At 36.6% G+C, this 27,248-nt stretch overlaps 1 long non-coding RNA gene and 1 pseudogene across 2 annotated transcripts in view; both read left to right on the top strand.

Annotated features, from left to right (window-relative positions):
- LOC309861947 (olfactory receptor 6F1-like) overlaps window positions 1-13,994 on the top strand; it is a 109,258-nt pseudogene extending 95,264 nt beyond the window's left edge. The window contains exons 2-3 of the transcript in view: window positions 11,949-12,488; window positions 13,579-13,994. The product of the transcript in view is annotated as an olfactory receptor 6F1-like (transcript). The remainder of the gene's footprint in view (window positions 1-11,948; window positions 12,489-13,578) is intronic.
- Window positions 13,995-21,254: 7,260 nt separating this feature from the next.
- Window positions 21,255-27,248, top strand: part of LOC309861262 — a 155,777-nt gene continuing 149,783 nt past the window's right edge. The window contains exon 1 of the long non-coding RNA XR_014309832.1: window positions 21,255-21,332. This is a non-coding gene — a long non-coding RNA (uncharacterized lncRNA). The remainder of the gene's footprint in view (window positions 21,333-27,248) is intronic.

Below are 27,248 nucleotides of genomic sequence, written 5' to 3'. Positions count from 1 at the left end.
ATAGAGGGGGCATACCTCAATATCATCAAAGCCATCTATGAAAAGCCCACCACAAATATCATTCCAATGGAAAAAAACTGAAAGCTTTTCCGCTAAGGTCAGGAACACGGCAGGGATGTCCATTATCACCACTGCTATTCAACATAGTACTAGAGGTCCTAGCCTCAGAAATCAGACAACAAAAGGAAATTAAAGGCATCCAAATCGGCAAAGAAGAAGTCAAATTATCACTCTTTGCAGATGATATGATTCTATATGTGGAAAACCCAAAAGACTCCACTCCAAAACTGCTGGAACTTATACAGCAATTCAGTAAAGTGTCAGGATATAAAATCAATGCACCGAAATCAGTTGCATTTCTCTACACCAACAGCAAGACAGAAGAAAGAGAAATTAAGGAGTCAATCCCATTTACAATTGCACCCAAACCATAAGATACCTAGGAATAAACCTAACCAAAGATTCACAGAATCTATACTCAGAAAACTATAAAGTACTCATGAAAGAAATTGAGGAAGACACAAAGAAATGAAAAAATGTTCCATGCTCCTGGATTGGAAGAATAAATATTGTGAAAATTTCTATGGTACCTAAAGCAAACTACACATTTAATGCAATTCCTATCAAAGTACCATCCATATTGTTCAAAGAAATGGAACAAATAATTCTAAAATTTATATAGAACCAGAAAAGACCTCGAACAGCCAAAGGGATTTTGAAAAAAAAAGCCAACGTTGGTGGCATCACAATTCCGGACTTCAAGCTCTATTACAAAGCTGTCATCATCAAGACAGCATGGTACTGGCACAAAAACAGACACATAGATCAATGGAACAGAATAGAGAGCCCAGAAATAGACCCCCAACTCTATGGCCAACTAATCTTCAACAAAGCAGGAAAGAATGTCCAATGGAGAAAAGATAGCCTCTTCAATAAACGGTGCTGGGAAAATTGGACAGCCATATGCAGAAAAATGAAATTGGACCATTTTCTTACACCACACACAAAAATAGACTCAAAACAGATGAAGGACCTCAATGTGCGAAAGGAATCCATCAAAATCCTTGAGGAGAACACAGGCAGCATCCTCTTCGACCTCAGCAGCAGCAACATCTTCCTAGGAACAATGCCAAAGGCAAGGGAAGCAAGGGAAAAAATGAACTATTGGGATTTCATCAAGATCAAAAGCTTTTGCACAGCAAAGGAAACAGTTAACAAAACCAAAAGTCAACTGACAGAATGGGAGAAGAAATTTGCAAACGACATATCAGATAAAGGACTAGTGTCCAGAATCTATAAAGAACTTAGAAAACTCAACACCCAAAGAACAAATAATCAAATCAAGAATTGGGCAGAGGACATGAACAGACATTTCTGCAAAGAAGACATCCAGATGGCCAACAGACACATGAAAAAGTGCTCCATATCACTCGGCATCAGGGAAATACAAATCAAAACCACAATGAGATATCACCTCACACCAGTCAGAATGGCTAAAATAAACAAGTCAGGAAGTGACAGATGCTGGCGAGGATGCGGAGAAAGGGAAACCCTCCTACACTGTTGGTGGGAATGCAAGCTGGTGCAGCCACTCTGGAAAACAGCATGGAGGTTCCTCAAAATGTTGAAAATAGAACTGCCCTATTACCCATCAATTGCACTATTGGGTATTTACTCTAAAGATACAAATGTAGTGATCCAAAGGGGCACGTGCACCCGAATGTTTATAGCAGCAATGTCCACAATAGCCAAACTATGGAAAGAACCTAGATGTCCATCCACAGATGAATGGATCAAGAAGATGTGGTATATATACACAATGGAATACTATGCAGCCATCAAAAGAAATGAAATCTTGCCATTTGCGACAACATGGATGGAACTAGAGCGTATCATGCTTAGCTAAATAAGTCAATCGGAGAAAGACAACTATCATATGATCTCCCTGATATGAGGAAGTGGTGATGCAACATGGGGGCTTAAGTGGGTAGGAGAAGAATAAATGAAACAAGATGGAATTGGGAGGGAGACAAACTATAAGTGACTCTTAATCTCACAAAACAAACTGAGTGTTGCTGGGGGAAGGGGGATTGGGAGAAGGGGGTGGGATTATGGACATTGGGGAGGGTATGTGCTTTGGTGAGTGCTGTGAAGTGTGTAAACCTGGTGATTCACAGACCTGTACCTCTGGGGATAAAAATATATGTTTATAAAAAATTAAAAAAAAATAAAAAAAAATCTAGCTTTAATGGTTAGTATGTTAAAAATTAAATGAACAAAAATCGTGAGAAAGAATTTAAAAGAAAGAAATATATCTATGAAAAATACAGGTTTTGGGGTGATACTGGGAGCTTAATATATTTTTTTCCCCTGATGTTGGGGCTTACAGTTTTATGGGGACCCTGTGGTTGTTGTCTTCTTCTTCTTTTGGTTTGTATTATTGCTGAGGGTCCTGCCACCTTGTTTTCCAGTCAATCTTGCTTTGGCTGAGTGACACTGCTCTATATCAAGGAGTTGGGCTCTGTGGAAATCAGCTTTTCCATCTTTACTTTTATGGAAGTTTTTGTTTTTTGCAGCATTGGGGCTTTTTTTTTTTTAAGTTTCTACTTATTTCTTTGGCAGAGACAGATGACAAGTAGGCAGAAAGGCAGTCAGAGACATAGGAGGAAGCAGCTTCCCTGCCAATCATAGAGCCTGATGTGGGGCTCAATCCCAGGACCTTGAGATCATGACCTGAGCAAAGGCAGAGGCTTTAACCCACTGAGCCACCCAGGCGCCCTTTGGGTTTTTTTTGAGGGTTTGTGGAAAATAAACTGTCTGCACCCAGACCTTTGCCTCAGAGAGAAGCCTCAATCTGTCCCCCTCTGGTAGGTTCAGAATACACAGACCCTCTTCTGTGCACTCTCCTGAATACCACAGCCTCTCACAGGAAGTGTGCACCCCCAGCCACCATCTCAGTAGTCGCCTGAGACCCCCCACTTTTCTATACACCCCCTTGCCACTAAAATAACCAGCAATATTGGTCTGGCTCAGTCTGAAGCCAGGTGGCTGCCATTGCGGGGACTGTTGTCTGGAACCCACACCCGCACCAGGTGTGCTCACATGGGGCAGCAGTTGTGCAGACTGCAGCCAGAACTCCCAACTGGAGTTCATGCTGGTATCTCTCAGGCACAGACACTCAAACTCTGCACTCAAACCCTGTAGCCACGAGGGTCAAAGAAAGCTGTGGGTCCAGAGACTGACATCTGTCATCCACACCAGTCTCTCTCAGCTGTAGATGGGAATGCACCCAGCCCAAGCAGTGGTGCAAGAAGCAAAAAGCCATGAACTCTGGGACCTCGGACTACAGCTTCTGCTGGGCTGTCTCTGGTACAGATGTTCGCTGGCAGTGACTGTCATGGAACCATAGGCTGAAGCCCATGTCTCTGGCCACCTGATTCCACCAGTTAACCCTTAAGCTCTTTTGCCCCTTTTGAGTGCTTTTATCCAGACTTCAAGTTAATGCTCGTCCCCAGTCACAGCGAATTTTTGTATTGGGGCATTACTTTTCAAAGGGTTTCTTCTGGTGGCTCTCTCCCTCTTCTTTTTATGCTCTGATATCAATTTGAGCATTCCCACATCGCTTTACCTATCCACTGATGATCTTCTGTCCCCATAGAGATGCAGAAGTGTGTAATCTTACATCTCAGGCTGATTTCATGGGTATTCAGTATGTTCTGGTAGATAATTAGCTCACTGCAGGGGACCAGTTGAAACAAAATCTCCCACATCTCTGCCTTCTTGACCCTCCCCCAGTGTCTCTTATACATTTTTATTAAAAAGTCCTCAATAAAATGGCAAGCTGAAGCCAATGATATCCTTGTAACCAGTCTGTCACCAAGTCCTTCTGGTTCTTCTGTTACAGTATCTGCCAGTTTTGACGAATTTCTTGTGTTCTTGCTGTCACAGTTTTACTTGATGACTGGACTTTGCAAGAGGTAGTTTGTAACTAGTCTCCCACCCAGAGCAGGAATGAAGATGAGGCCAGTGAATACTTGGGAAGTCAACTCTTCTCCTGTGTGCTCGTTCTCTCCTCCTTTTCTTTCTTTCTTCCTTCTGTGAGACTGTGTAAATCTTCTGATTTGAGACATTGGAGGGCATTGGAAGGCAGATATGCTCACCATCAATGCAGAGCTGATTTGAGACATTGGAAAGCAATCAGAAAATCTCTCCCTTATACTCTAGTAATGCCACCAAAATAAAATTCGTTCAGGTAGAAATTGCAGTATTTTTTCAGAGGAAAGAAGATGGAGTCCAGCTTCTCCCTTTGTGACTTATTCCCTGGTTGGCTCCAACCCTGGCCATATTGGAAGGGGGCTATTTTTTTTTTTCATTTCTGTATGTTGCCTTTGCACTTTCCTAATAATTATCATTCAACTCAAAAGATTTTAATTTTGGTGTAATCCAATTTATCATTATTTTTTCTTGTACATTTCCAGTAATATCTTGAAATTCACAGAGAAAAATCAAGTCATAAATTATTATTATTAATTTTTCTAAGAGTTTTATGATTGTATTTCTAATATTTATATTTTTGATCGGTTTGGAATAACTTTTTTTATTTGGTGTGAGGTAGGAGTCCAACTTCATTACTCTGCATATAGTTAATTTGTCCAAATCTCATCTGTTAATGATTTTAAATTTTCTCATTGAGTGGAATAGATATTCTTATAAAAATTTTTTCCAATAGATATGTTTATGTCTATGTCTGATATGCCTATACATGTACCTATACAAAGGTACATGTCTATTCTTATGTCAGTCTTAAATCGTTTTGAAATCTAGAATATGAGTCCTCCAATATTGTCTACTTTTTCAAGAAAGTTTGACTCTTTAAAGCATCTAAGAAATCTATGTAATTGACAAACAGCATTTCATTTCTGGAAAAAAAAAAGACATGTTATAGAGAATGTATTGAATTTCCAGATTATGTATTATTGACATGTTGACTATATTAAGTTCTTACATAAAACACAAAGCATCTTTCAATTTACTCTGAATTTATTCTTTCATTTTATCAACAATATTTTATAAAACTGCATGTGAACATCTTACTTGTTTTGATTACTTTCCTATAGTTGTTTAAGTATTTTGATATTTTGTAAATACAACTGTATTTTGAGACATTCATATGAATTCCAGGAATGAGGAAAATAAAATGCACACTCCTACAAGAACACTCCCAGACTTAGTGTATTCACTTTATTTTGGACAGTCCTTCTACTTTTAGCCAAGATTTCATTAATCCTAGGGATCAGCCTGTGGTAAAAAGCTTTGCATCTTCTTAGGTGTGTTGCTAAAACACACACATAAAAGTCTTTTCTGAACATATCAAGCCCAATCATACATGTAATTCTCTAGAATGTCCTTTAAACATGATTACATCCAAATGTCCAAAATTCCAAATATCTTTTCAAAATCCTTTTCTCATGAGTCTTGGAAGTCAATTCTATGTTGATTGGTTTCAATTTGCTAAGTTTTTGTAGTTTTATATGTTGTGATTGATTCCATGTTAAAACCTGTTAAACCCCTAGGGTCTGTCTGGGCCTACTTAGCCATAGTGACTCCATGTTGCCTAGGTAGACATTTTGTTGTTTAATAAATGCCTCAACAGTTATTGATATCAGTTCCAGGTAACTGTTGGTAAAACACACATCTAAAACAAGGCCATTTTGTTTATATCAGTTTCAGGTATCTATTACTAAAACACACATCTAAAACAAGGCCAGACAGGTGGAAACGTCCAATTAGCCAAAGCCATATATGTAGAGGTCTATAGTTTATGCCATATAAAACTAGTCTGTAAGACAAAAGAGGGGTCGCTCTCTTCGGAGGTGGCCCTGGTCAGTCAGTCTGACTTCTAATGCTTGGCATAGAATAAAGCTTTACATAACTTTCACTTTGACTCAGCCTCATTCCCCTGGCCAGTCAGTCTAACTTCTAATGCTTGGCATAGAATAAGGCTTTGCATAACTTTCACTTTGTCTCAGTCTCATTCCTTTGATAAAGGACCCAACAAATAGTCTTTATTGAAATATTTATAAATAATATATATCAATATTCTAGTCTGTGGCTGAAGTAAGGCAAACCAGGTAAGGACCCTTCATTAGACTTACTTTCACACTCCTTTAAATAGACATGTACAAAATAATATATGAGTTAAGTATGACCAACCAAATATATGTAGGCAATATGAAGTTAGTTTAACACTTGAAAATGAAGAAATAGAATGCAAATTACCTAATAAACAAAAGAAATGTTTAAAATTATATAAAAATCACAAAGAAGTATCAAAAGATTTGAAAAATTTATGAGTCTTTAATGTTATAACAACAACAACCACAAATCAAAGCAGTTTTATCAAACTAAAACAGAAAAGGAATCCATGGGGTGACTGGATGGATCGGTTGGTTAAGGGTCTGCCTTTAGCTCAGGTCATGATCTTAAGGTCCTGGGATTGAGACCCATATCATGCTCCCTGCTCTGTGAGGATTTTGCTTCTCCTTCTCTGCCCTCTCCCAGATCCTTATCTCTCCCTCTCAATCACTCTCTCAAATAAATAAATATGTTTTTTAAAATAAAGAAAGTGATTCATGATCCTAAAAAGAGCTTCTGTTTCAAACAAAAACAAACAAAAAGCAACAAACATGTACCTAACATCATAATTAATAATGGAAAACAGAGGGGCCCCTGGGTGCCCCCATTGGTTAGGCAGCTGCCTTGGGCTCAGATCATGTTACCAGGGTCCTGTTATGGAGCCCTGCATTAAGCACCCTTCTCAGAGTAGACCTTGCTTCTCGCTTTCTCTCTGCTGCTCTGCCTACTTGTTCTCTCTCTACTCTATATCAAATAAAAAATAAAATCTTTTAAAAATAATGGAAAACAGAATCCCTTCTATTAGGATTAAGTGTAAAACAATAATGTATACTCTCAGTATTTAATTAGAGGTACTAGAACTATAATAAGGTATGAAAAACAAAGACACACTTAAATATAAGCACATTGAAATGAGAGAAAGAATAAACTCTCTTTGTAAGTGATCTTAATGTAAATATAAAACCATAAAAAATGTAAAACTACCAGAACTAACAAATGAATTTATTTGGGACACATATTATAAGAGCTTGATATGAAAAATACTTGGATTGTTACATTCGAACAACAGAACATAGATTGTAATTTCGAAGACATTATTTTAATAACAATTAAAACATTAAATTTACAGGGAAAAGTTAACTAAGCATATGGCAGACTTGTATACTAAAATTATAAATTACTGTTGGGGCATCTGGGTGGCTCAGTGAGTTAAAGCCTCTGCCTTCAGCTCAGGTCATGATCTCAGGGTCCTAGGATCAAGCACCACATCAGGTTTTCTGCTTGGTGGGGAGCCTAATTCCCCCAATCTCTCTGCCTGCCTCTCTGCCTATTTTTAGTCTCCCTTTCTGTCAAATAAATAAATAAATCTTTAAAAAAATATAAATCAGTGTTAACAGAAATTAAGGAAGGCCAAAATCATGGTAAGATACACCACGTTCATGCTTGAGATGACTCAAAACGTCAGAAATTGTGGTGTACATAACTTCATAAGCTACTTCTAAAAATTTCTGAGTCTATAGGTTTAGATTAGGCAAAACTATATTTGAAAAATAAAACAAGTTGGAAGATTTTACTAACTGATTTTTCAAACTATTTATAAATCTATAACAGTTAAGACTGTGTAAGTTGCATAAAGTAAACAAACAGAACATATATATTTGAAATAGACCCACAAATTCATAGCCAAATAGTATTCAGAAAAAGAATCAAAATAAATTTAAAAGTTTATGTACTTGAAATGATATAGAAAATCGGTTCAGGAGACAAAGAAACCCCTGAAACATGAGGTTTCCATGCACTAGAAAATACGCTAGAAAAGAGAATCATTGACCTAAATGTAAAATATGAAACTAGAAATTTTCTAGAAGAGAACAACAGAAGAAATCAGCATAATTTCAGGGTACTCTAAACTTGACGTAAGGCATGTATCAAAAAGCATAAATTCTGCAAGATAAAAATTATATTGACTTCATGAAAATTAAAAGCTTTTTACTCCTTAAGAGACATTATTAAGAAAATGGAAAAGCAAATAGAAATATACACATATGCATATCCAACATATACATTTTATATGGACCTGCAACAATGTAATAATATGAGAAAAATAATTCATTTACAAATCTACACAGCATAACACTTAACTTGAATTTCATTAAAGTGGTCAGTGAACATATGAAAAAATGCTATTATTAGTTATGAGAAAATTTCAAACTCTACACACCCATTAGTACAGCCAAAATAACCTAGGTGCAACACTGAGAGGTGGTGAAGGCGTGCAGTAGAGCCCTCATCACTACTGTTGTGTATGTTAAATGTAATTACTTTGAAAAATTTGTGGTAATTTCTTATTAAGTTAAAGAGTCACTCATCATATAATATAGCAATTGTACTCCTCGCTATTTATTCTAATAAATAGAAACACATCTGTTCCAAGGATTTACACATGACAGTTCAAAGCAGTTTTATTCTTTTTTTAATAGTCTTATTCTTATTAAACCAAAATAAGAATGAACATAAATAAAAATTAAATACATACATCCAAATATGCATACATATATATCTACCACAAGTAAATGGATGATTAAATTTTGGTATATTTTTCAAAGGAATATAACTCAGCATTGAATAGGAATAAGTTTACAAAACACAAAGAATAGGGGCACCTGGTTGGCTTGGTCAGTTGATTGTCCAACTCTTGTCTTCAACTCAGGTCATGATCTGAATAGGTTGGGAGATCCAGCTCTGAGTCAGTCCCTATACTCAGAACAGAGTCTGCTTGAAGAATCTCTCCTTTTCTCCCTTCCTCCCATTTACTTTCTCTCTCTCTCTCTCTCAATTAAATAAATAAATCTTTTAAAAGACCTAAAAAATAAAAATATACATCAACATGAATTCAATATATAATTTATGATGATAGATGAAATAAGCCCAACACCAGATGTATATACTTCATAACTGCATATATGAAAATAAGGAAAAATCAAAGCTAAGTCACAGTGACAAAAATAAGAGCAGTGATTTCTTTACTCTAAAGGGAGAAATTAATTGAGTGCATGAGGCTTGAGAAAGCTTTCTGGGTGGAAAAGGTTATATTCTTAATTGTGGTTGCAGTTACACATATGTATACATTTGTCATAATATATTGAACTGTACCCTTATGATATGTGTATTTTCTCATATTTCAGTTATAGCATCAAAAGATTATTTAAAAATTATCTCATATTCCCTTTTGGGGAATTATTCTCAGTGAGAGCAAGACTTGGTGCGTTATTTGACATCCTTAGATACTTAGCATTGTTAATGTCCATATCATTACATGCTATCAACAACCCATGTCACTGCAGACAAACCGGCTCTGCTTATTTTCAAGTATCTTTTGGTTATTTACACTTATGCATTGATAACCACTCCTTTACAGTTTCATTTTTAAATAAATAAATAAATGCTTGATTTACTTGGCATTTATGCCTAAGATGTGAGCTTTTATTTTATATATGGGATAACAAATGTTCACTAAACAACATAGTGAACAAAATATATTTTTATTTGAATAGTTTCAACAAGCTCAAACTCTTACTGTAAATTTCCTTAGTATGACACGTGTCGATATCATCCAGATTCATTTTCTTTAATTTTTAGATTATCATATTCTTATCTTCAGATATGAAAGTTTGTCAGATTTTCGTATTTTCTGCACATATTCATTATGATTCTCTACTCAAAGCCTTTGAGAAATGGTTTTTCCTTTGAATCTACATAGTGGGTAACATAGTTTTTTACACACTTAGATAATGTTTTCTTAGTTATTCTTATAAAATGAAGCGAAGCCAGTGTTTTGTTTTGTCTTACTTGTTTTGTACTCTTTTATTTTAAAATAAGATTTTTTATGCTGATCTATTATGTCCTTGATATCTAGGGCATAGTCTTTTCTGGTCATGTCTATTGTGGCTGAAATATAGAAGTATACAATTCTATACTCACAAGTGAATGGTGTATATAAAATAATAAATTTTAAATACATATGTTTTCTTCATATTTAAATACCATATTATTTTTATAAAAGTGTTAAATTATTTCAATTTTTTTCCATCCAGTTTTGCCCTATGGTAATATATAGTTGTGTAATGCTTTTTTTTTTTTTTTTAGAGATTAAAAAATATATTTATTTGAGGGTTGCCTGGGTTGCTCAGTGGGTTGAAGCCTCTGTCTTCAGCTCAGGCCATGGTCTCAGGGTCCTGGGATCAAGCCCCATGTCAGGCTCTCTTCTCCTTGGGGAGCCTGTCCTCCCCCTCTTTGCCTGCCTCTCTGTCTGCTTGTGATCTCTATCTGTCAAATAAATAAGTAAGTTTTCTTTTAAAAATATTTATTTGAGAGAGTGTGTGCACAAGATTAGAAGAGAGAGGCAGAGAGAGATGGAGAAGCAGACTCCCCACTTAACAGGGAGCCCAACACAGGGCTTGATCCCAGGACCCCAAGGCTGTTATCTAAGCCAAAAGCAAATGCCCAAATAACTGAGTCACACAGGCATCCCATGTGTAACCCTGTTATTAAAAATAGACAGAATTAAATAACCATGATATCTATTAGAAAGAGAAAAGAAAATTCATCTTTGGAATGATTCTTTTGTCATAGCTGTAATAATAATCTTTCCAAATACCTGCTTTTCTTATGTTAATACTAGGAGAAAAATGCCCATGCAATAGTTCTTTTATAATAACAGTAAAAGATATTTTGTATTCTTAGTCTTATATGTGTTACATAAATGTTACCTTTTTTCTTATGAAAATAAAGAAATCAAACTCAGGAAAAATATTTTTAAAAAATCAGTCCCAGTTATTTCCTTCAATTGTTTTCTTAAATTATAAATTCTAAGCCAATTGTTTTGGAGAACCACTTAACATATTTATAATTATAAATACGGTATTGAACATTTAAAGTTGGTAGATGATTTTCTCTTATATTAAGTGCTCTGTCACATTAGTGATTCTATGGAAACAAACTTCATCATGAAGGATGAATGGACTTATGAGTTTAAAGTTATTTTCTTTACTCTTGCCTACTAATGTAGGAAAATCAGTGAATGTAATGGGTCTAAACAACAACAACAACAACAAAAACAAAAACCCAAAAAGCCAAAGTCAAGAAAGTTAACTGAATACTTATGACAAAAGTATCTCCATATAATTTTGAATCTTCCTGTCCATTTTCTAGACATAAGATTTACTCATGTCCCGATCTCCAACCAAACCATAACTGATTGTGTATAATATGCATAATAAAGTTAATATTTCAGGCAAAAATTTGTCTTGATAAGACAACAGGTATGCTTAGGAACTCCATTATAAGAGCCCATTCTTATCTCCTATACCCTGATCTGCATGTTGATCTTTCTTTACAATATTCTAATGGACAATACTCAGTGATGGAACAATGCCATATTCTGCCAATAGCCACTTTTAAATATTAGCTTGAATTATGGTCCTTTAAAACAAACTACCTGAAAAGAATATGCCCCACCACTTAAAGTGATATAGCTGTGAGAAAACAATTTCCCAACTTAGTTTCTTTCCTTGAGAAGTGGATTATTACATGATTTATTTTGGAGATTTGATTGATTTTGTAAATCAAGTGAGCTAATCCATGGAAAATGTTTATAAGGATACAAACTATGTTATTGCCAGCCATTAACGTTTATTATTATTAGGAGTCTATTATCATGAAATAAGTGAATACAAAATTATTCCATTCTTGTTCATCTGCCATATTCTGGGCTTTGTTGTTTATTCCAGATCAGAGATGATGAGACATTGAAGTAACAAACCAACAAAAGTGACACAGTTCATTTTTCTTGGGTTTTCTGGTATTTTCTGTCTGAGGCTCACATTGTTTGTAATATTTTTCACTGTGTATCTGCTCTCCCTCATGGGAAAAACTCTCATAATTTTCATTGTACTCATTGACATCACACTTGAAACACCCATGTACATTTTCTTAGGAAATTTGTCATTCCTGGAGATATGATATATCACAACTACAGTGCCAAAATTGCTGGCAACCTGCCTTTCACAGATTGTCACCATCTCTGTTTCTGGTTGTTTAACCCAGCACTTGTTCTTCTTCTCCGTGGGAGCTACAGAGTTCATCCTGCTGGCTCTGATGGCCTATGACCAGTACCTGGCCATCTGCAGTCCTTTAAGGTATTCACTTATCATAAGCCTTCCTTCAGATGTGCCTGTAGTTTTCAGCTGGATCTTGGATTGGCGGCTTCATTGCCCCTCTCCCACCAAACATACTCATCTCCCATCTAAACTTTTGTGGTCCCCAGAAAATCAATCATTTCTTTTGCGACTCAGACCCCATTTCTTTTTTTTTTTTTTTTTACTTTTAAGATTCCACTGAAAACATATCTTTTTTTTCTTTTATTTTTATTAATTTTTTATTTTTTTATAAACATGTATTTTTATCCCCAGGGGTACAGGTCTGTGAATCGCCAGGTTTACACACTTCACAGCACTCACCAAAGCACATACCCTCCCCAATGTCCATAACCCCACCCCCTTCTCCCAACCCCTCACCCCAGCAACCCTCAGTCTGTTTTGTAAGATTAAGAGTCACTTATGGTTTGTCTCCCTCCCAATCCCATCTTGTTTCATTGATTCTTCTCCTACCCACTTAAGCCCCCATGTTGCATCACCACTTCCTCATATCAGGGAGATCATATGATAGTTGTCTTTCTCTGCTTGACTTATTTTGCTAAGCATGATACGCTCTAGTTCCATCCATGTTGTCGCAAATGGCAAGATTTCATTTCTTTTGATGGCTGCATAGTATTCCTTTGTGTATAAGCTTTTGCACAGCAAAGGAAACAGTTAACAAAATCAAAAGACAACTGACAGAATGGTAGAAGATATTTGCAAACGACATATCAGATAAAGGACTAGTGTCCAAAATCTATAAAAGAACTTAGCAAACTCAACACCCAAAAAACAAATAATCCAATCAAGAAATGGACAGAGGACATGAACAGACATTTCTGCAAAGAAGACATCCAGATGGCCAACAGACACATGAAAAAGTGCTCCATATCACTCGGCATCAGGGAAATACAAATCAAAACCACAATGAGATATCACCTCACACCAGTCAGAATGGCTAAAATCAACAAGTCAGGAAATGACAGATGCTGGCGAGGATGCGGAGAAAGGGGAACCCTCCTACACTGTTGGTGGGAATGCAAGCTGGTGCAGCCACTCTGGAAAACAGCATGGAGGTTCCTCAAAATGTTGAAAATAGAACTTCCCTATGACCCATCAATTGCACTATTGGGTATTTACCCTAAAGATAGAAACGTAGTGATCCAAAGGGGCTTGTGCACCCGAATGTTTATAGCAGCAATGTCCACAATAGCCAAACTATGGAAAGAACCTAGATGTCCATCATCAGACCCCATTTTTAAACTCTCCTGCTCAGATACATTTTTGGTGGAGACTTTAGGCTACACATGCACCTCTGTCATGATTCTAAGTTCTTTCCTTCTCACTATGTCTTCCAATGGATACATTGTGGTTACAATAATCAGGCTTTCTTGCCAAAAGGCTCAGAAGAAAACCTTCTCTATCTGTGCCTCCCACCTCACTGTGGTCACCATTTATTATGTCACCATTATTTTTCCCTATGTTCACCTTCCAGCCAAACACAACTTCACCATTGGTAAAGTGATCTCAGTGTTCTATTGTGTTGTCACTCCACTGGTAAATCCTCTCATATACACTCTGAGAAACAAAGATGTAAAGACAGCTTTCAGAAAAGTTCTAGAAAGAAGGAGACTGAATTTGACAGGAAACTTGCAAAGGATTTGAGAGATACTCTAAAATAATCACTTTATAATGGATTCTTTTTTTTCATTTATTTATTTTCAGCATAACAGTATCATTATTTTCCCCCACACCCAGTGCTCCATGAAATACGTGCCCTCTATAGTACCCACTACCTGGTACCCCGACCTCCCATCCCCCCGCCACTTCAAACCCCTCAGATTGTTTTTCAGAGTCCATAGTCTCTCATGATTTATCTCCCCTTCCAATTTACCCCAACCCCCTTCTCTCTATCTCCCCATGGCCTCCATGCTTTTTGTTATGCTCATTTGCAAATGGTAAATATTGAAAATTTATTTAAAAATTGATATTACTTTGTATGGACATTTGGGGCTGAATTCTATGAAAATAGTTATTGTATAACTGCTACGTTTAAGAATGTTTTCATGCAAAGCCACAATGATAGATATAAGTCAAATTTTCTGTCCACAAGATATTCATAATTAGAAAATGGCTTGGTTTAATTCCATATAATATTTTAATCAATTTTTAAATAATTTATACCTTAATATTAACCACAAACCATAAATTGTTTTTGTTAAATGGAGCAATATTACGCCCTCTTGTACATGGGCTATTATAAATGTATATCATAACACCTCAAAATAATTCAATCAATAAACATTATTAAAAACATCTGATGACCAAGGCAGTATTCTTAATTATGGGTGTTGATTTGATTGTGAATATAACCTTAAATATAAACTTTATTTAGAAAATATTAGGTAATTATTTTTTGGATAATAGAAATAATGTAAAACTAACAGATTATTAGATTATTTGTGGATAACATAACTGGATTTTAAAATATTAACATGGGTAAAAAGATTAATAACTGGAAGAAAAAGAGGTAAACTTTAGAACTGGGCAGTCTAATAATGAGATATCTAATACAGTCAATTGAGTATCAGCTGTAATAGATTCTTGTAAAAGACACAAGCAGACAATTATTTTTGCATAAATTAATTTAATTCTGAGATAGAGGGATAAAAACAAAAGAAAATACAACTCTTCTTTCATTACTAAGATTACTTTTTATATAAATTATGAAGTTTAACCTTTTCAGTTATTCCAGTCCAGCATAGTAACTAAAGGGATAAGAGGAATACTGAATAAATAAATTATACTGAACATTTAGGGTAAGTGTTCTCCACTGGATGACCTCTTAAAATCTCTCTATTCATTGTGGAGACAATGGACTTAAACACCAGAGCAATCTGGAAATTTTTAAAAAGGCAGAATCTCATCCTTGGCCTTTAAAATAAGACTACAAACTTTAAAGCTTCCTAACTGATTGGTATACATATTAAATCAGAAAAATCACTATTTTAGGTAACTTCAGTTTAAAACAATATTTTTAATATACTTTTAATTTTTAATTAAGGTCAAATTAGCCAACATATAGTCTATTTAATGGCAAGAATAAATAACGAAATGCAAATAACAAAATGCAAATGTGAGTCAATGTGCAATTATCTCTAATAAGAACATTTTAAATTGGAAGTGAAAAATGTTTTTTTTTTTTCCTTTGTCCATTCTAACTGGTGTAAGGTGATATCTCAATGTGGTTTTAATTTGAATCTCCCTGAGGGCTAATGATGATGAACATTTTTTCATCTGTCTGATAGCCATTTGTATGTCTTCATTGGAGAAGTGTATGTTCATATCTTCTGCCCATTTTTTGATATAATTGTCTGTTTTGTGTGTGTTCAGTTACAAGGGTTCTTTATAGATCCTGGATATCAACCTTTTGTCTGTACTGTCATTTGCAAATATCTTCTCCCATTCCGGGGGTGGCCTCTTTGTTTTCTTGACTGTTTCCTTTGCTGTGCAGAAGATTTTGATTTTGATGAAGTCCCAGAAGTTTATTTTCGCTTTTGTTTCCTTTGTCTTTGGAGACCTATCTTGAAAGAAGTTGCTGTGGCTTCTATTGAAGAGGTTACTGCCTATTTTCTCCTCTAGGATTCTGATGGATTCCTGTCTCACATTGAGGTTTGATTATAAAAGAAGAAAAGAATTTCAAAAGTATTTCAAGAATATAAGAGAAAATTATTTTATACAAAATATTTACTACATTTTTGCTAAATCTTTACAACATATTTACGAAGACATGTTTTTATAAGATGATATTATATTGGACAAGATGGCGGGGAAATAGGAGGAGGCGCCTTTCAACCTGTACCCTAAAGTAAGCTGATTACCTACCAAAGTATTCTGATCACACATGAAAACAGCCTGAGATTAGAATTATACACATCTGGATCTCTAAGGGGGCAGAAGACACCAGTGAGCAGATAAAGCAGAAAAGGAACTTCAGACTGATATCAGAAGGTAAACAAAAGGGGGAGGAGCCACCAGAGGCAACCGATTGGAAAATAATACCCCAATCCAAGAGTGCCCTGTGTCTGTGAACCAGCAGTACCTTGGAGTCTGGTTGAAAGCACTCAAAAAGAGCAAAGGATAATGCGGGGGTGGGGGAAATTGTGGGAATCTGGGCAGCTAGAGACAGGGGCTTAAGTCCCCGGGGCCCAGGACAGCCTCCCCTGGTGCCTAGCCAGAGAGAGTGTGGCCGAGAAATCAGGTCTTGGTCCTGAGCCACCAGCGCACCCGAGATCATGTGGGGTCCGGCTCCTGTGAGGAGCTGGGAGCCTTGCCAGAAGGCAGAGGCTCCAGAGCCAGAGGGAAGGTGCTACAGAGCCTGAGACACGTGCCCCTCCTACACACCCCAGGCTCTTAGAATCCCGCCATTCCACCAGAGCCTGAGAAGCACGCACACGCCCACCACACACACTCCCCTGAGAGAGGTGCAAGCAAGCCCGGTGCTCTTAGACCCAGAAAGACCAGGCACTCCCAGCCTGGGCCAGGAGGAAAATCTCAGCATGTGAATAGCTGCTTGGAACCTCTCCCGCAGTCTGGAGCTGCCCAGAAAGCTGCCGCTGATGTGATACAAATAGAAGATCCTCCATCCCCAGGGACGGTGACTCAGAGCCTGCTCTGCCACCAGCCAAGGGGGAATTTATTTGGGCTCTGTAGCCAGACTGAGGCTTCTCTCTTAGAGGGAGGTCAGGGTGCAGTTTGCGTTCCTCTAAACCTACAGAAACCATCAAAAGTGGTCAAGAGGAGAAAAAAAACAAGAGAACAAACATAAAAACCTCCAGAGAACAAAAGCCTGAAAAAACCTGTTTCCTCAGAGCCCACCCCCTTGAGGAGGGCAGGAGGCCTTAACTCAGGGAACATCACTGACTGAAAACCTACGTGGCAGGCCCCTTCCTCGGAAAACCAACCAGGAAAGAAAAAAAAATGACAAGAGAACAACCACCACAACTTCATATGGACAACTTTTTTTTTTTTTTAAGTTTTTTTTTTTTTTTTAAGATTTTATTTAATTGACAGGGAGTGAGAGAGAGAATGACAGAGGATAGGGTCAGAGGGAGAAGTAGACTCCTCAAGGAGCTGGGAGCCCGATGTGGGGCTCAATCCAAGGGTTCTAGGATCATGACTTGAGCCAAAGGAAGTCACTTAACTAATTGAGCCACCCAGGTGCCCCCATATGACAACCTTTATTTTAACTCGTTCCCACCATTCTGGTTCTTTTTTATATATATAAACAATTTTTTTAACCTATTTACCAGGACAGTGAGATGGCCAGTACATCAAATTCCATAATAACCTTCTAAACTTAAATTTCTGATCCCTACACCTGTGTTACTCTTTTGCAATTCTATTTTTTAATTTTTTTTAAATTTTAGTTTAGTTTATTCCTTCATTATTTTTATTTTCTAATATTCACATAGAATTAAATTTCAAGGTAATTGACTTTCACCAATCAGTGCTACCCCTAGAGGTAAGCCAATTTTTAATCCCCCTTTATCTTAGGAAAGTTGAGTCCTTTAACAAAGATATCAAGATACATCCAGGAAGAATCAAAACAAACTTCCTCGCCTCCACTGAGAATTTATAACCACTCTCCCATCTATTTCTTCCACCAGTGTTTCTATGTTTTTGTGTTTGTCCTGATAGTATATAAATCTTATACTTGGGGTTCTTTTTCATGAGGTTCTTCCTCTATTTGCTTCTCTCTCTCTCTCTCTATATATATATATATAATTATATATTTATATATTTATAAATCTTATATATATAAATAAATTATATATTTATTATATATTAATTATATATAATCATATATTATTAATTATATATAATGTAGATTTATAATTATATATGATATCTAATATAAATAAAGTATATAATATATATTACAATAAAAATACATATGTAAAAATGCATACATATATGTATGTATTTTTTTCTCTCTTGTCATATACTTTCATCAGGCTTTTTGTTTGTCTGTTTGTTTGTGTACTTCCTTAATCTTATCTTAGGGCCCATTTGGGTTGAAACTTCTCTTTTATCTTTCCTTTTCTTTGTCTCTTTCTCTCTCTCTTTTTTCTCATTTTCTTTTCTTTTCTTTCTTTCTTATTTGCGTGGGGAATACTGACTGCTCAGAAGCATTCCAGGGTGCACCTTGACTGCACCATAGTTGATATATCCAGCTACACCCGTTCAGCGATCTCTCACCAAAATGACTAGGAGGAGGGATGCCCAACAGAAGAAAAATAAAGAGGATGGGACTTCTGCAACAGAGCTAACGGCTATCAACATAGACAATATGTTGGAAAGAAAATTCAAGCTAACAATTACCCAGGCAATAGCTAGGTTGGAGAAAGCCATGGATGACCAAATGGAATTGATTAGGGCTGAACTGAAAGCAACTAGGGAAGATGATCACAATGTTAGGTCTGAGCTAAAAGCTACCCAGTAAGAGGTTCACAAAGCTCTCAATGAGTTCCAATCTAATCTAAATTCTCTCAAAGCTAGGGTAACTGAGACAGAAGATAGAATTAGTGACCTGGAGGACAAACAAATAGAGAGTAAGGATCAGGAGAAAGCCTGGAACAAATAGCTTAGAAGCCACAAAAACAGAATCAGGGAAATAAATGATGCCATGAAACGTTTCAACATCAGAATTATTAGAATCCCTGAAGGGGAGGAGAAAGAAAGAAGTCTAGAAGATATAGTGGAACAAGTCCTTCATGAAATTTTTCCCAATCTCGTGAATGGAACCAGCATTCATGTACTAGAGGCTGGACAGTCTCCACCCAAAATTATAGATTCCAGAAAAAACTTCAAGGCACCTGATAGTCAAATTGAGGAATCATAATTGTTGATATAATCAATTGAAAGCCAATAGGACAAAGAGGCTCCTTACTTACAGAGCAAAGCCCATCAAAATTATATCAGACCTGTGCACAGAGACCAGGCAAGCCAGAAGAGGCTGGCAAGATATATTCAGGGTACTAAATGAGAAGAACATGCAGCCCAGAATACTTTATCCAGCAAGACTGACATTCAAAATGGATGGAGAGATAAAGAGTTTCAAAGACCAGGAAGACTTAAAAGACTATGCATCCACCAAGCCGACACAGCAGAAATATTAAGGGGGCTTCTATAAAAGAGGAAAATCCTAAAAGTATCATTGAACAGAAATATAGAGACAATCTACAGAAAGAAAGACTTCAAAGGTAACAAGATGTCAATAAAAACGTATCTATCGATAATCACTCTCAATGTGAGTGGCCTAAATGTGCCCATAAAATGACACAGGGTTGCAGATTGGATAAAATAGGAACAATCCATATGTTGTCTACAAGAGACCCATTTTGAACCTAAAGTTACAGCCAGACTGAAAGTAAAGGGATGGAGTAGAATCTTTCATGCCAATGGGACTCAGAAGAAGGCCAGGAGAGCAATTCCATTATCAGACAAATTAGCTTTTAAACTAAAGACTGTAGTCAAAATACAGAAGGAGACTCCATCATTCTTAAAGGGACTATCCACCAAGATGATCTAAGAATTGTAAACATCTATGCCCCCAATATGGGAGGAGCCAAATACATAAGAAAACTGTTAATCTAGATAAAGAGTCATATTGGTATGAATACATTAATAGTAGGAGATCTTAACATGCCTCTCTCAGAAATAGATAGATCATCGAATCAGAAAATCAATAAAGAAACAAGAGCATTGAATGACACAATGGACCAGATGGAGCACATAGACATGTACAGAACATTCCACCCTAAAACAACAGAACACTCATTCTTCTCAAGTGCACATGGAACCTTCTCCAGAATAGACCATGTACTGGGTCACAAATCAGGACTCAACTGAAACCAAAAGACAGATTATTCCCTGCATATTCTCAGATCACAATGCTTTGAAACTGGAGCTCAATCAAATTGAAAAGATCTGAAGGAACTCAAACACCTGGAAGGTAAAGTCCACCTTGCTTAAGAATGCTTGGATCAAACTGGAGATCAAAGAAGAACAGAAACCATTCATGGAAACCAATGAGAATGAAGAAACTTTGGTCCAAAACCTATGGGATACAGCAAAGTTAGTGCTAAGGGGGAAATACGTAGCCATACAAGCCTCCCTCAAAAAAACTGGCAAATCCAGAACACAGCAGCAGTCTCTACACCTTAAAGAACTGGAGAATCAACAACAAATAAAACCAACTACACACATAAGAAAGGAAATCATCAAGATTATAGCTGAGATCAATGAGGTAGAAACCAGAGACATAGTATAACATACCAATGAAACTAGAAGCTGGTTTTTTGAAAGAATCAATTAGATCGATAAACCATTGGCCACACTAATCTAAAAGAAAAGAGAGAATGCTCAAATTCATAAAAATATGAATGAAAGGGGAGTAATCAAAACTAACACCAAGGTAGTAGAAACAATTGTCAAAAGTACTATAATAGTTATATTCCGAAATGATAAGCATTTTAGATGAAATGGATGGATTCCTGGAAAATAATAAACTTCCAAAATTGAACCAGGTAGAAATTGACAACATGAATATACAAATATCTATTAATGAGATTGAAGCAGTGATCAAAAACCACCCAAAAACAAGAGCCCAGGACCTGAAAAATTCCCTGGGGAATTCTACCAAACTTTCAAGAAGAAATAACACCTATTCTCCAGAAGCTGTTTCAAAAAATTGAAGCAGAAGGAAAACTTCCAGACTCTTTCTATGAAGCCAGCATTACCCAGATCCCCAAGCCAAGCAAAGACCCTACCAAAAAGGAGAATTTCAGACCAATATCACTGATGGATATGGATGCTAAGATTCTCAACTGTATCCTAGAAAACAGGATCCAACAGCACATTAAATAGTTTATCCACCATGAACAGGTGGGATTCATACCTGGGCTACAAGGATAGTTCAACATTTGCAAATCAATCAATGTGATAGAACAAATCAATAAGAGAAAAGAGAAAAAACACATGGTCCTCTCAATTGATGTAGAGAAAGCATTTGACAAAATCCAGCATCTGTTCTTGTTAAAAACGCTTCAAAGAATAGGGATAGAGGGAACATTACTGACTTTCATCAAATCTATCTACAAAAGGCCCACAGCAAATATAATCCTCACTGGAGGGAGAACCTTGCAACCTTCCCGTTGAGATCAGGAACATGACAAGAATGCCCACTCTCACCACTCTTGTTCAACATATTATTAGAAGTCCTAGAAACAGCTATCAGACAAGAAAGAGAAATAAAAGGTATCCAAACTGGCAATGGACAAGTAAAACTCTCTTCACAGATGACATTATTCTTTATATGGAAAACCAAAAAGACTCCACTCCCAAACTACTAAAACTCATACAACAATTCATCAACGTGGCAGGATACAAAGTAAATGTACAGAAATTATTGGCTTTCTTATGCATTAACAATGAATATACAGAAAAGAAAATTAGAGAATCGATTCCATTTTCTATAGCCCCAAGAACCATAAGATACCTGGGAATAAACCTAACCAAAAAGGTGAAGGATCTGTACTCGAGGAACTACAGAACACTCATGAAAGAAATTGAAGAATACACAAAAAGATGGAAAACCATTTCATGCTCTTGGAATGGAAGAATAAATATTGTTAAAATGTCTATACTGCCTAGAGCAATCAATACTTTTAAAGCCATTCTGATCAAAATTCCACCAGTATTTTTCAAAGAGCTGGAGCAAATTATCCTAAAATTTGTAGGTCTCAGAAGAGACCCCAATTGTAATGAAATGTTGAAAAAAAAAATAGAACTGGGGTCTTATCGTTACATGATTTCAAGCTTTACTACAAAGCCGTGATCACCAAGACAACATGGAACTGGCATAAAAACAGACACATAGACCAGTGGAACAGAGTAAAGAGCCCAGATATGGACCCTCAACTCTATGGTCAAATAATCTTCGACAAAATAGGACAAAATATACAGTGGAAAAAATACAGTCTCTTCAATAAACGATGCAGGGAAAACTGGACAGCTATATGTAGAAGAATGAAATTCGACCATTCTTTTACACTGTACACAAAGATAAACTCAAAATGGATAAAAGACCTCAATGTGAGACAGGAATCCATCAGAATCCTAGAGCATAATATAGGCAGTAATCTCTTCAATATCAGACACAGCAACTTCTTTAAAGATATGTCTCCAAAGGCAAAGAAAACAAAAGCAAAGATGAAGCTTTGGGACTTCATCAAGATCAAAAGCTTCTGAACAGCCAAGGAAACAGTCAAGAAAACAATGCGGCAACCCGCGGATTTGGAGAAGACATTTGCAAATGACAGTAGAGACAAAACGTTGATATCCAGGATCTATAAAGAACTCCTGTAATTCAACACACACAAAACAGACAATCATATAAAAAATTGGCAGAAGATATGAACAGACACTTCTCCAATGAAGACATACAAATGGCTATCAGAAACAAGAAAAATTGTTCATCATCCCCAGCCTTCATGGAGATTCAAATTAAAACCACATTAAGATACCACCTTACACCACTTAGAATGGCCCAAATTAGCAAAATAAGAAACAACATGTGTTGGAGAGGACGTGGAGAAAGGGGAACCCTCTTCCACTGTTGGTGGGAATGAAAGTTGGTGCAGCCACTTTGGAGAACAGTGTGGAGATTCCTCAAGAAATTAAAAATAGAGCTTCCCTACGACCCTGTCATTGCACTACTGGGTGTTTACCCCAAAGATACAGATGTAGTGAAAAGAAGGGCCTTCTGTACCCCAATGTTTATAGCAGTAATGGCCACGGTCGCGAAACTGTGGAAAGAACCAAGATGCCCTTCAATGGACGAATGGATAAGGAAGGTGTGGTTCATATACAATATGGAGTATTATGCCTCCATAAGTAAGGATGAATACCCAACTTTTGTAGTAACATCGCCGGGACTGGAAGGAATTATGCTGAGTGAAATAATTCAAGCAGAGAAAGTCCATTATCACATGATTTCACTTATTTGTGGTGCATAACAATTAACATGGAGGACAAGGGGAGTTGATGAGAAGAAAAGAGTGGAGGGGAATTGGAAGGGGAGGTGCACAATGAGAGACTAAGGACTCTGAAAAACAATCTGAGGATTTTGAAGGTTCAGTGGCTGGGAGTTTGCGGGATCCAGGTGGTGGGTATTGAAGAGGGCATGGATTGCATGGAGCACTGGGTGTGGTGCAAAAAATAATGAATACTGTTACTCTAAAAAAATAAAATAAATAAGATAATATATTGTATATAACGGTAACTTTTATAAGTATTTGAGAAGTTCATTGATTTATAAAATTGTGAAAATCTTATCTGTTTGGCCATAACTTTTCCTGTGATGTAAATTTGCTAAAGTAAATGTTTCTTTTAAATTTTGAATAATAAGTTTCTACCTATGTGTCTTTTTGAAATACTGTTGTGTTAATTTCTATATAAAGTATTTTTTTGCACCTCGCTGATTATTTTCTTGCAAAACAGGCTTGAGTGATGAAAGTCTCGGTGAAGGAAAAATATTCAGAATTTTTCCATTATCCTTAAAGACACACACACACACACACACACACACACACACACACACACACACCCCTCCAGTAATGTTCCCTTATTATTTAAGCCGGATATCCTCTCACTTAAGAGATTGTCTTCTCAATCACTCCATTATTATTGATAACTCGTCCATCAGCAGTTCTTATTTTTACTACCAAATTCTTCATTAATATATAAACATGTTATAATTTCCTTCTATGCCACACCTTTAGCTCTACTTTTCATCTATGTTACCACATTATTCTTTCAAAATGTCTCAGTCTTACTTATAGACTTTTCCCAGTACAGGTGGCTGGACAAAACAAGAGGAGACATTTTACAGTGTCCACTGCTGGGAAAAAAAGATACCATATCAAAGAAGTTATTATTGTAGAGAAATAGTTTAGGGGAGAAAGGGATGTCAGATGATGCAGGCGGGGCAGGGGTGGGAGCCATACTCACAGAGAAGGGTGAAAGAGAGAGAGGAGCATACAGGGGAACACACAAGGAGAATGTTTCCCCAAAGCCACTGGCTTGGAAAAAGAAAGGGGTGAATTTTCATGAGTCCTTGCTCGCAGCAGAGCTTAAGCATAGAATTTTATTTTTATTTTTTTTTTAGAGATTTTATATATTTGACAAAGAGAGAGAGCAGCAGCAGAGAGAAAGTAAGAAGCAGACTCCCTGCTGAACAGGGAGTTGATGTGGGACTCAGTCCCAGAACCCAAGGATCATGACCTGAGCTGAAGGCAGATGTTTAACTGACAGCCAGCCAGGTGCCCAAGAATGGAGTTTTAAAAGTCAGGAGGCTTATCTGGGATACATCCTTGAATCAAAGTCCTGCATCCTGTGAGAAGGCAGGCCAAGAACCCAGAGCAGACAAAACAGCACAACACAAACACTGGCTGCCTATCTTGCTTATAACAAGCACCATAATTTTTACACTCTGACAGAACTTTTTCTCTCAGTCAAGATTGCCACAGTTCCAATGTTATGGGCCCTTAACACAGATGACTGGCGTAAACCCCTGCTTACCACACCTCCAGATCAGAGAGTTCTGTAGGACCTCATTTCTTTTTTAAAGATTTTATTTATTTATTTACCCGACAGAGAGAGTGGTATCACATGTAGGCAGAGAGTAAGGAAGAGAGAGGGAGTAAATCAGACTCCCTGCCAAGCAGAGAGACCAACATAGGGCTCCATCCCAGGACCCTGATATCATGACCTGTGATGAAGGCAGAGGTTTTACCCCTCAGGCCCCAGGCACCCAAGGACCTCATTTCGGATGGAATTGGTGCCAGGTATCATTTTACAAACAGACCAGAGTGTACCTATTTAAAACTCATCACATTCAGGTGAAGGACAAATCAGTGTTACAGCAGGTAAGAAAAGCCTCTGCAAACCACTGGCCTGAAAAATAAAGCAGCCAAAAATGCAATGGCAGAACACACATAACACACACTGGAGACACTTCTTGAAATACCAGGATCTGGCATTACATGACTTCTTTCTTATGAGCACATTACACTTAGGAGTATGAGACATAACTGGCTTTTGTAACACAGAAGAAAACAGATATATAGATAAAATGATAGAATATAGAAATTTATCCCAAATTATAGAACAAGGTAAGGGCACAGCCAGAGCTCTAAACACATAGATGTAACATGCCTGAAGAGAAAACTTAAAGCAACAATCATAAGAATATTTACTGGACTCAAGAAAATAAGAGTAGACATCAGTGGACACTTGAAACTTGGACAATAATTTTTAAGAGGGTTTTGAAGGGGGGGTGAGGGGTTGGGGTACCAGGTGGTGGGTATTATAGAGGGCAAAGATTGCACTGGGTGTGGTGAAAAATAATGAATACTGTTATGCTGAAAATAAAAAAAATAAATTTAAAAAATAATAAAAAATAAAAAGAATCAATCAAAAAGGAAGAATGTAATAAACAACATTATAAACAGTCTTCATGCATGAATGAAGAGCAGCCTGGAAGAAGTAGAGAAACAAATTGAAGAACTAAAAGACAAAATAATTGAAAATAATGAAACTGTACAAAGGAGAAACAGGAGAATTATAAAAATGAGAATCGATTAAGGAAAGTCAGTGATTCTGTGAAACATAATAACACCAATATTATCAAAGTCCTAGAAGAAAAGAGCAAAACGGGGGATAGTTAATATATTTCAAGAAATAAGAGCAGAAATGTTTCCTAATCCGGGGGAAGAAACAGACATCAAGATGCAGGAGGCATAGAGACTTCCAATAAAACCAACAAAGAGGCCAAAATCAAAACATATTATAATTAAATTTGCAAAATATAATGTTAAAGAAAAAAAATCTTGAAAGCAGAAAGACAAAAGTAGTCCTTAACTTACAAATGAAGACCAATAAGACTGGCTGGATATTTCTCAACAGAAACTTGGAAACCCAGAAAAAAGTTCCATGATTTATTAAAAAAAAAGTGCTTATTAGGAAAATACTTGCATGATGAATTCTCTATCCAGTAAGGTTACAATTCAGAACAGAAGGAGAAATAAAGGGTGGCTCATACAAACAAAAAGATTATCTTTCTTACAAAGCTGTGGTCATTGAACAATATGCTATTGCCACAATGACAGATACATAGATCAGTGGAACAGAACAGAAAACTCAGAAATGAACCCACAACTATACGGCCAATTAATATTAGGTAAAGCTGGAAAGAATATCCAGTGGATAAAAGACAGTATCTTCAAAAAAAATGGTGTTTTGAAAACAGGACAATAACATGCAAAAGAATAAAACTGGATGACTTTCTTACACTGTACACAAAAGTGAATTCAAAATGGATTCAAGTCCTTAATGTGAGAATTGAAACCATAAAAGTCCTAGAAGAGAACACAGTCACTTTGACATCAGCCATAATAACATTTTTGTTTTTTGAGATGTGTCTCCTGAGCCAAGGGAAATAAAAAAAAAAAAAAATTAGGACTTCATCAGAATGAAAAGCTTCCACACAGTGAAGTAAATAACCAACAAAAATAAAAGGCAACTTACAGAATGGAAGAAGTTATTTGCAAATGACATATCTGAAAGGGTTATTATCCAACGTATATAATGAACTTATAAAAGTCAACATCCAAGGTGTCCCTGGGTGGCTTAGTGGGTTAAAGCCTCTGCCTTTGGCTCAGGTCATTATCCCAGAGTCCTGGGATCAAGCCCCACATCAGACTCTCTACTTAACAGGGAACCTGCTTCCTCCTCTCTCTCTCTGCCTACCTCTCTGCCTACTTGTGATCTCTGTCTGTTAAATAAATATTAAAA

This window comes from Mustela nivalis, assembly GCF_964662115.1.
Source record: "Mustela nivalis genome assembly, chromosome: 3".
Lineage (NCBI taxonomy): Eukaryota > Metazoa > Chordata > Mammalia > Carnivora > Mustelidae > Mustela > Mustela nivalis.
The sequence above is the reverse complement of the archived record's forward strand: the minus strand, read 5'-3'. Positions and strand labels throughout refer to the sequence as shown.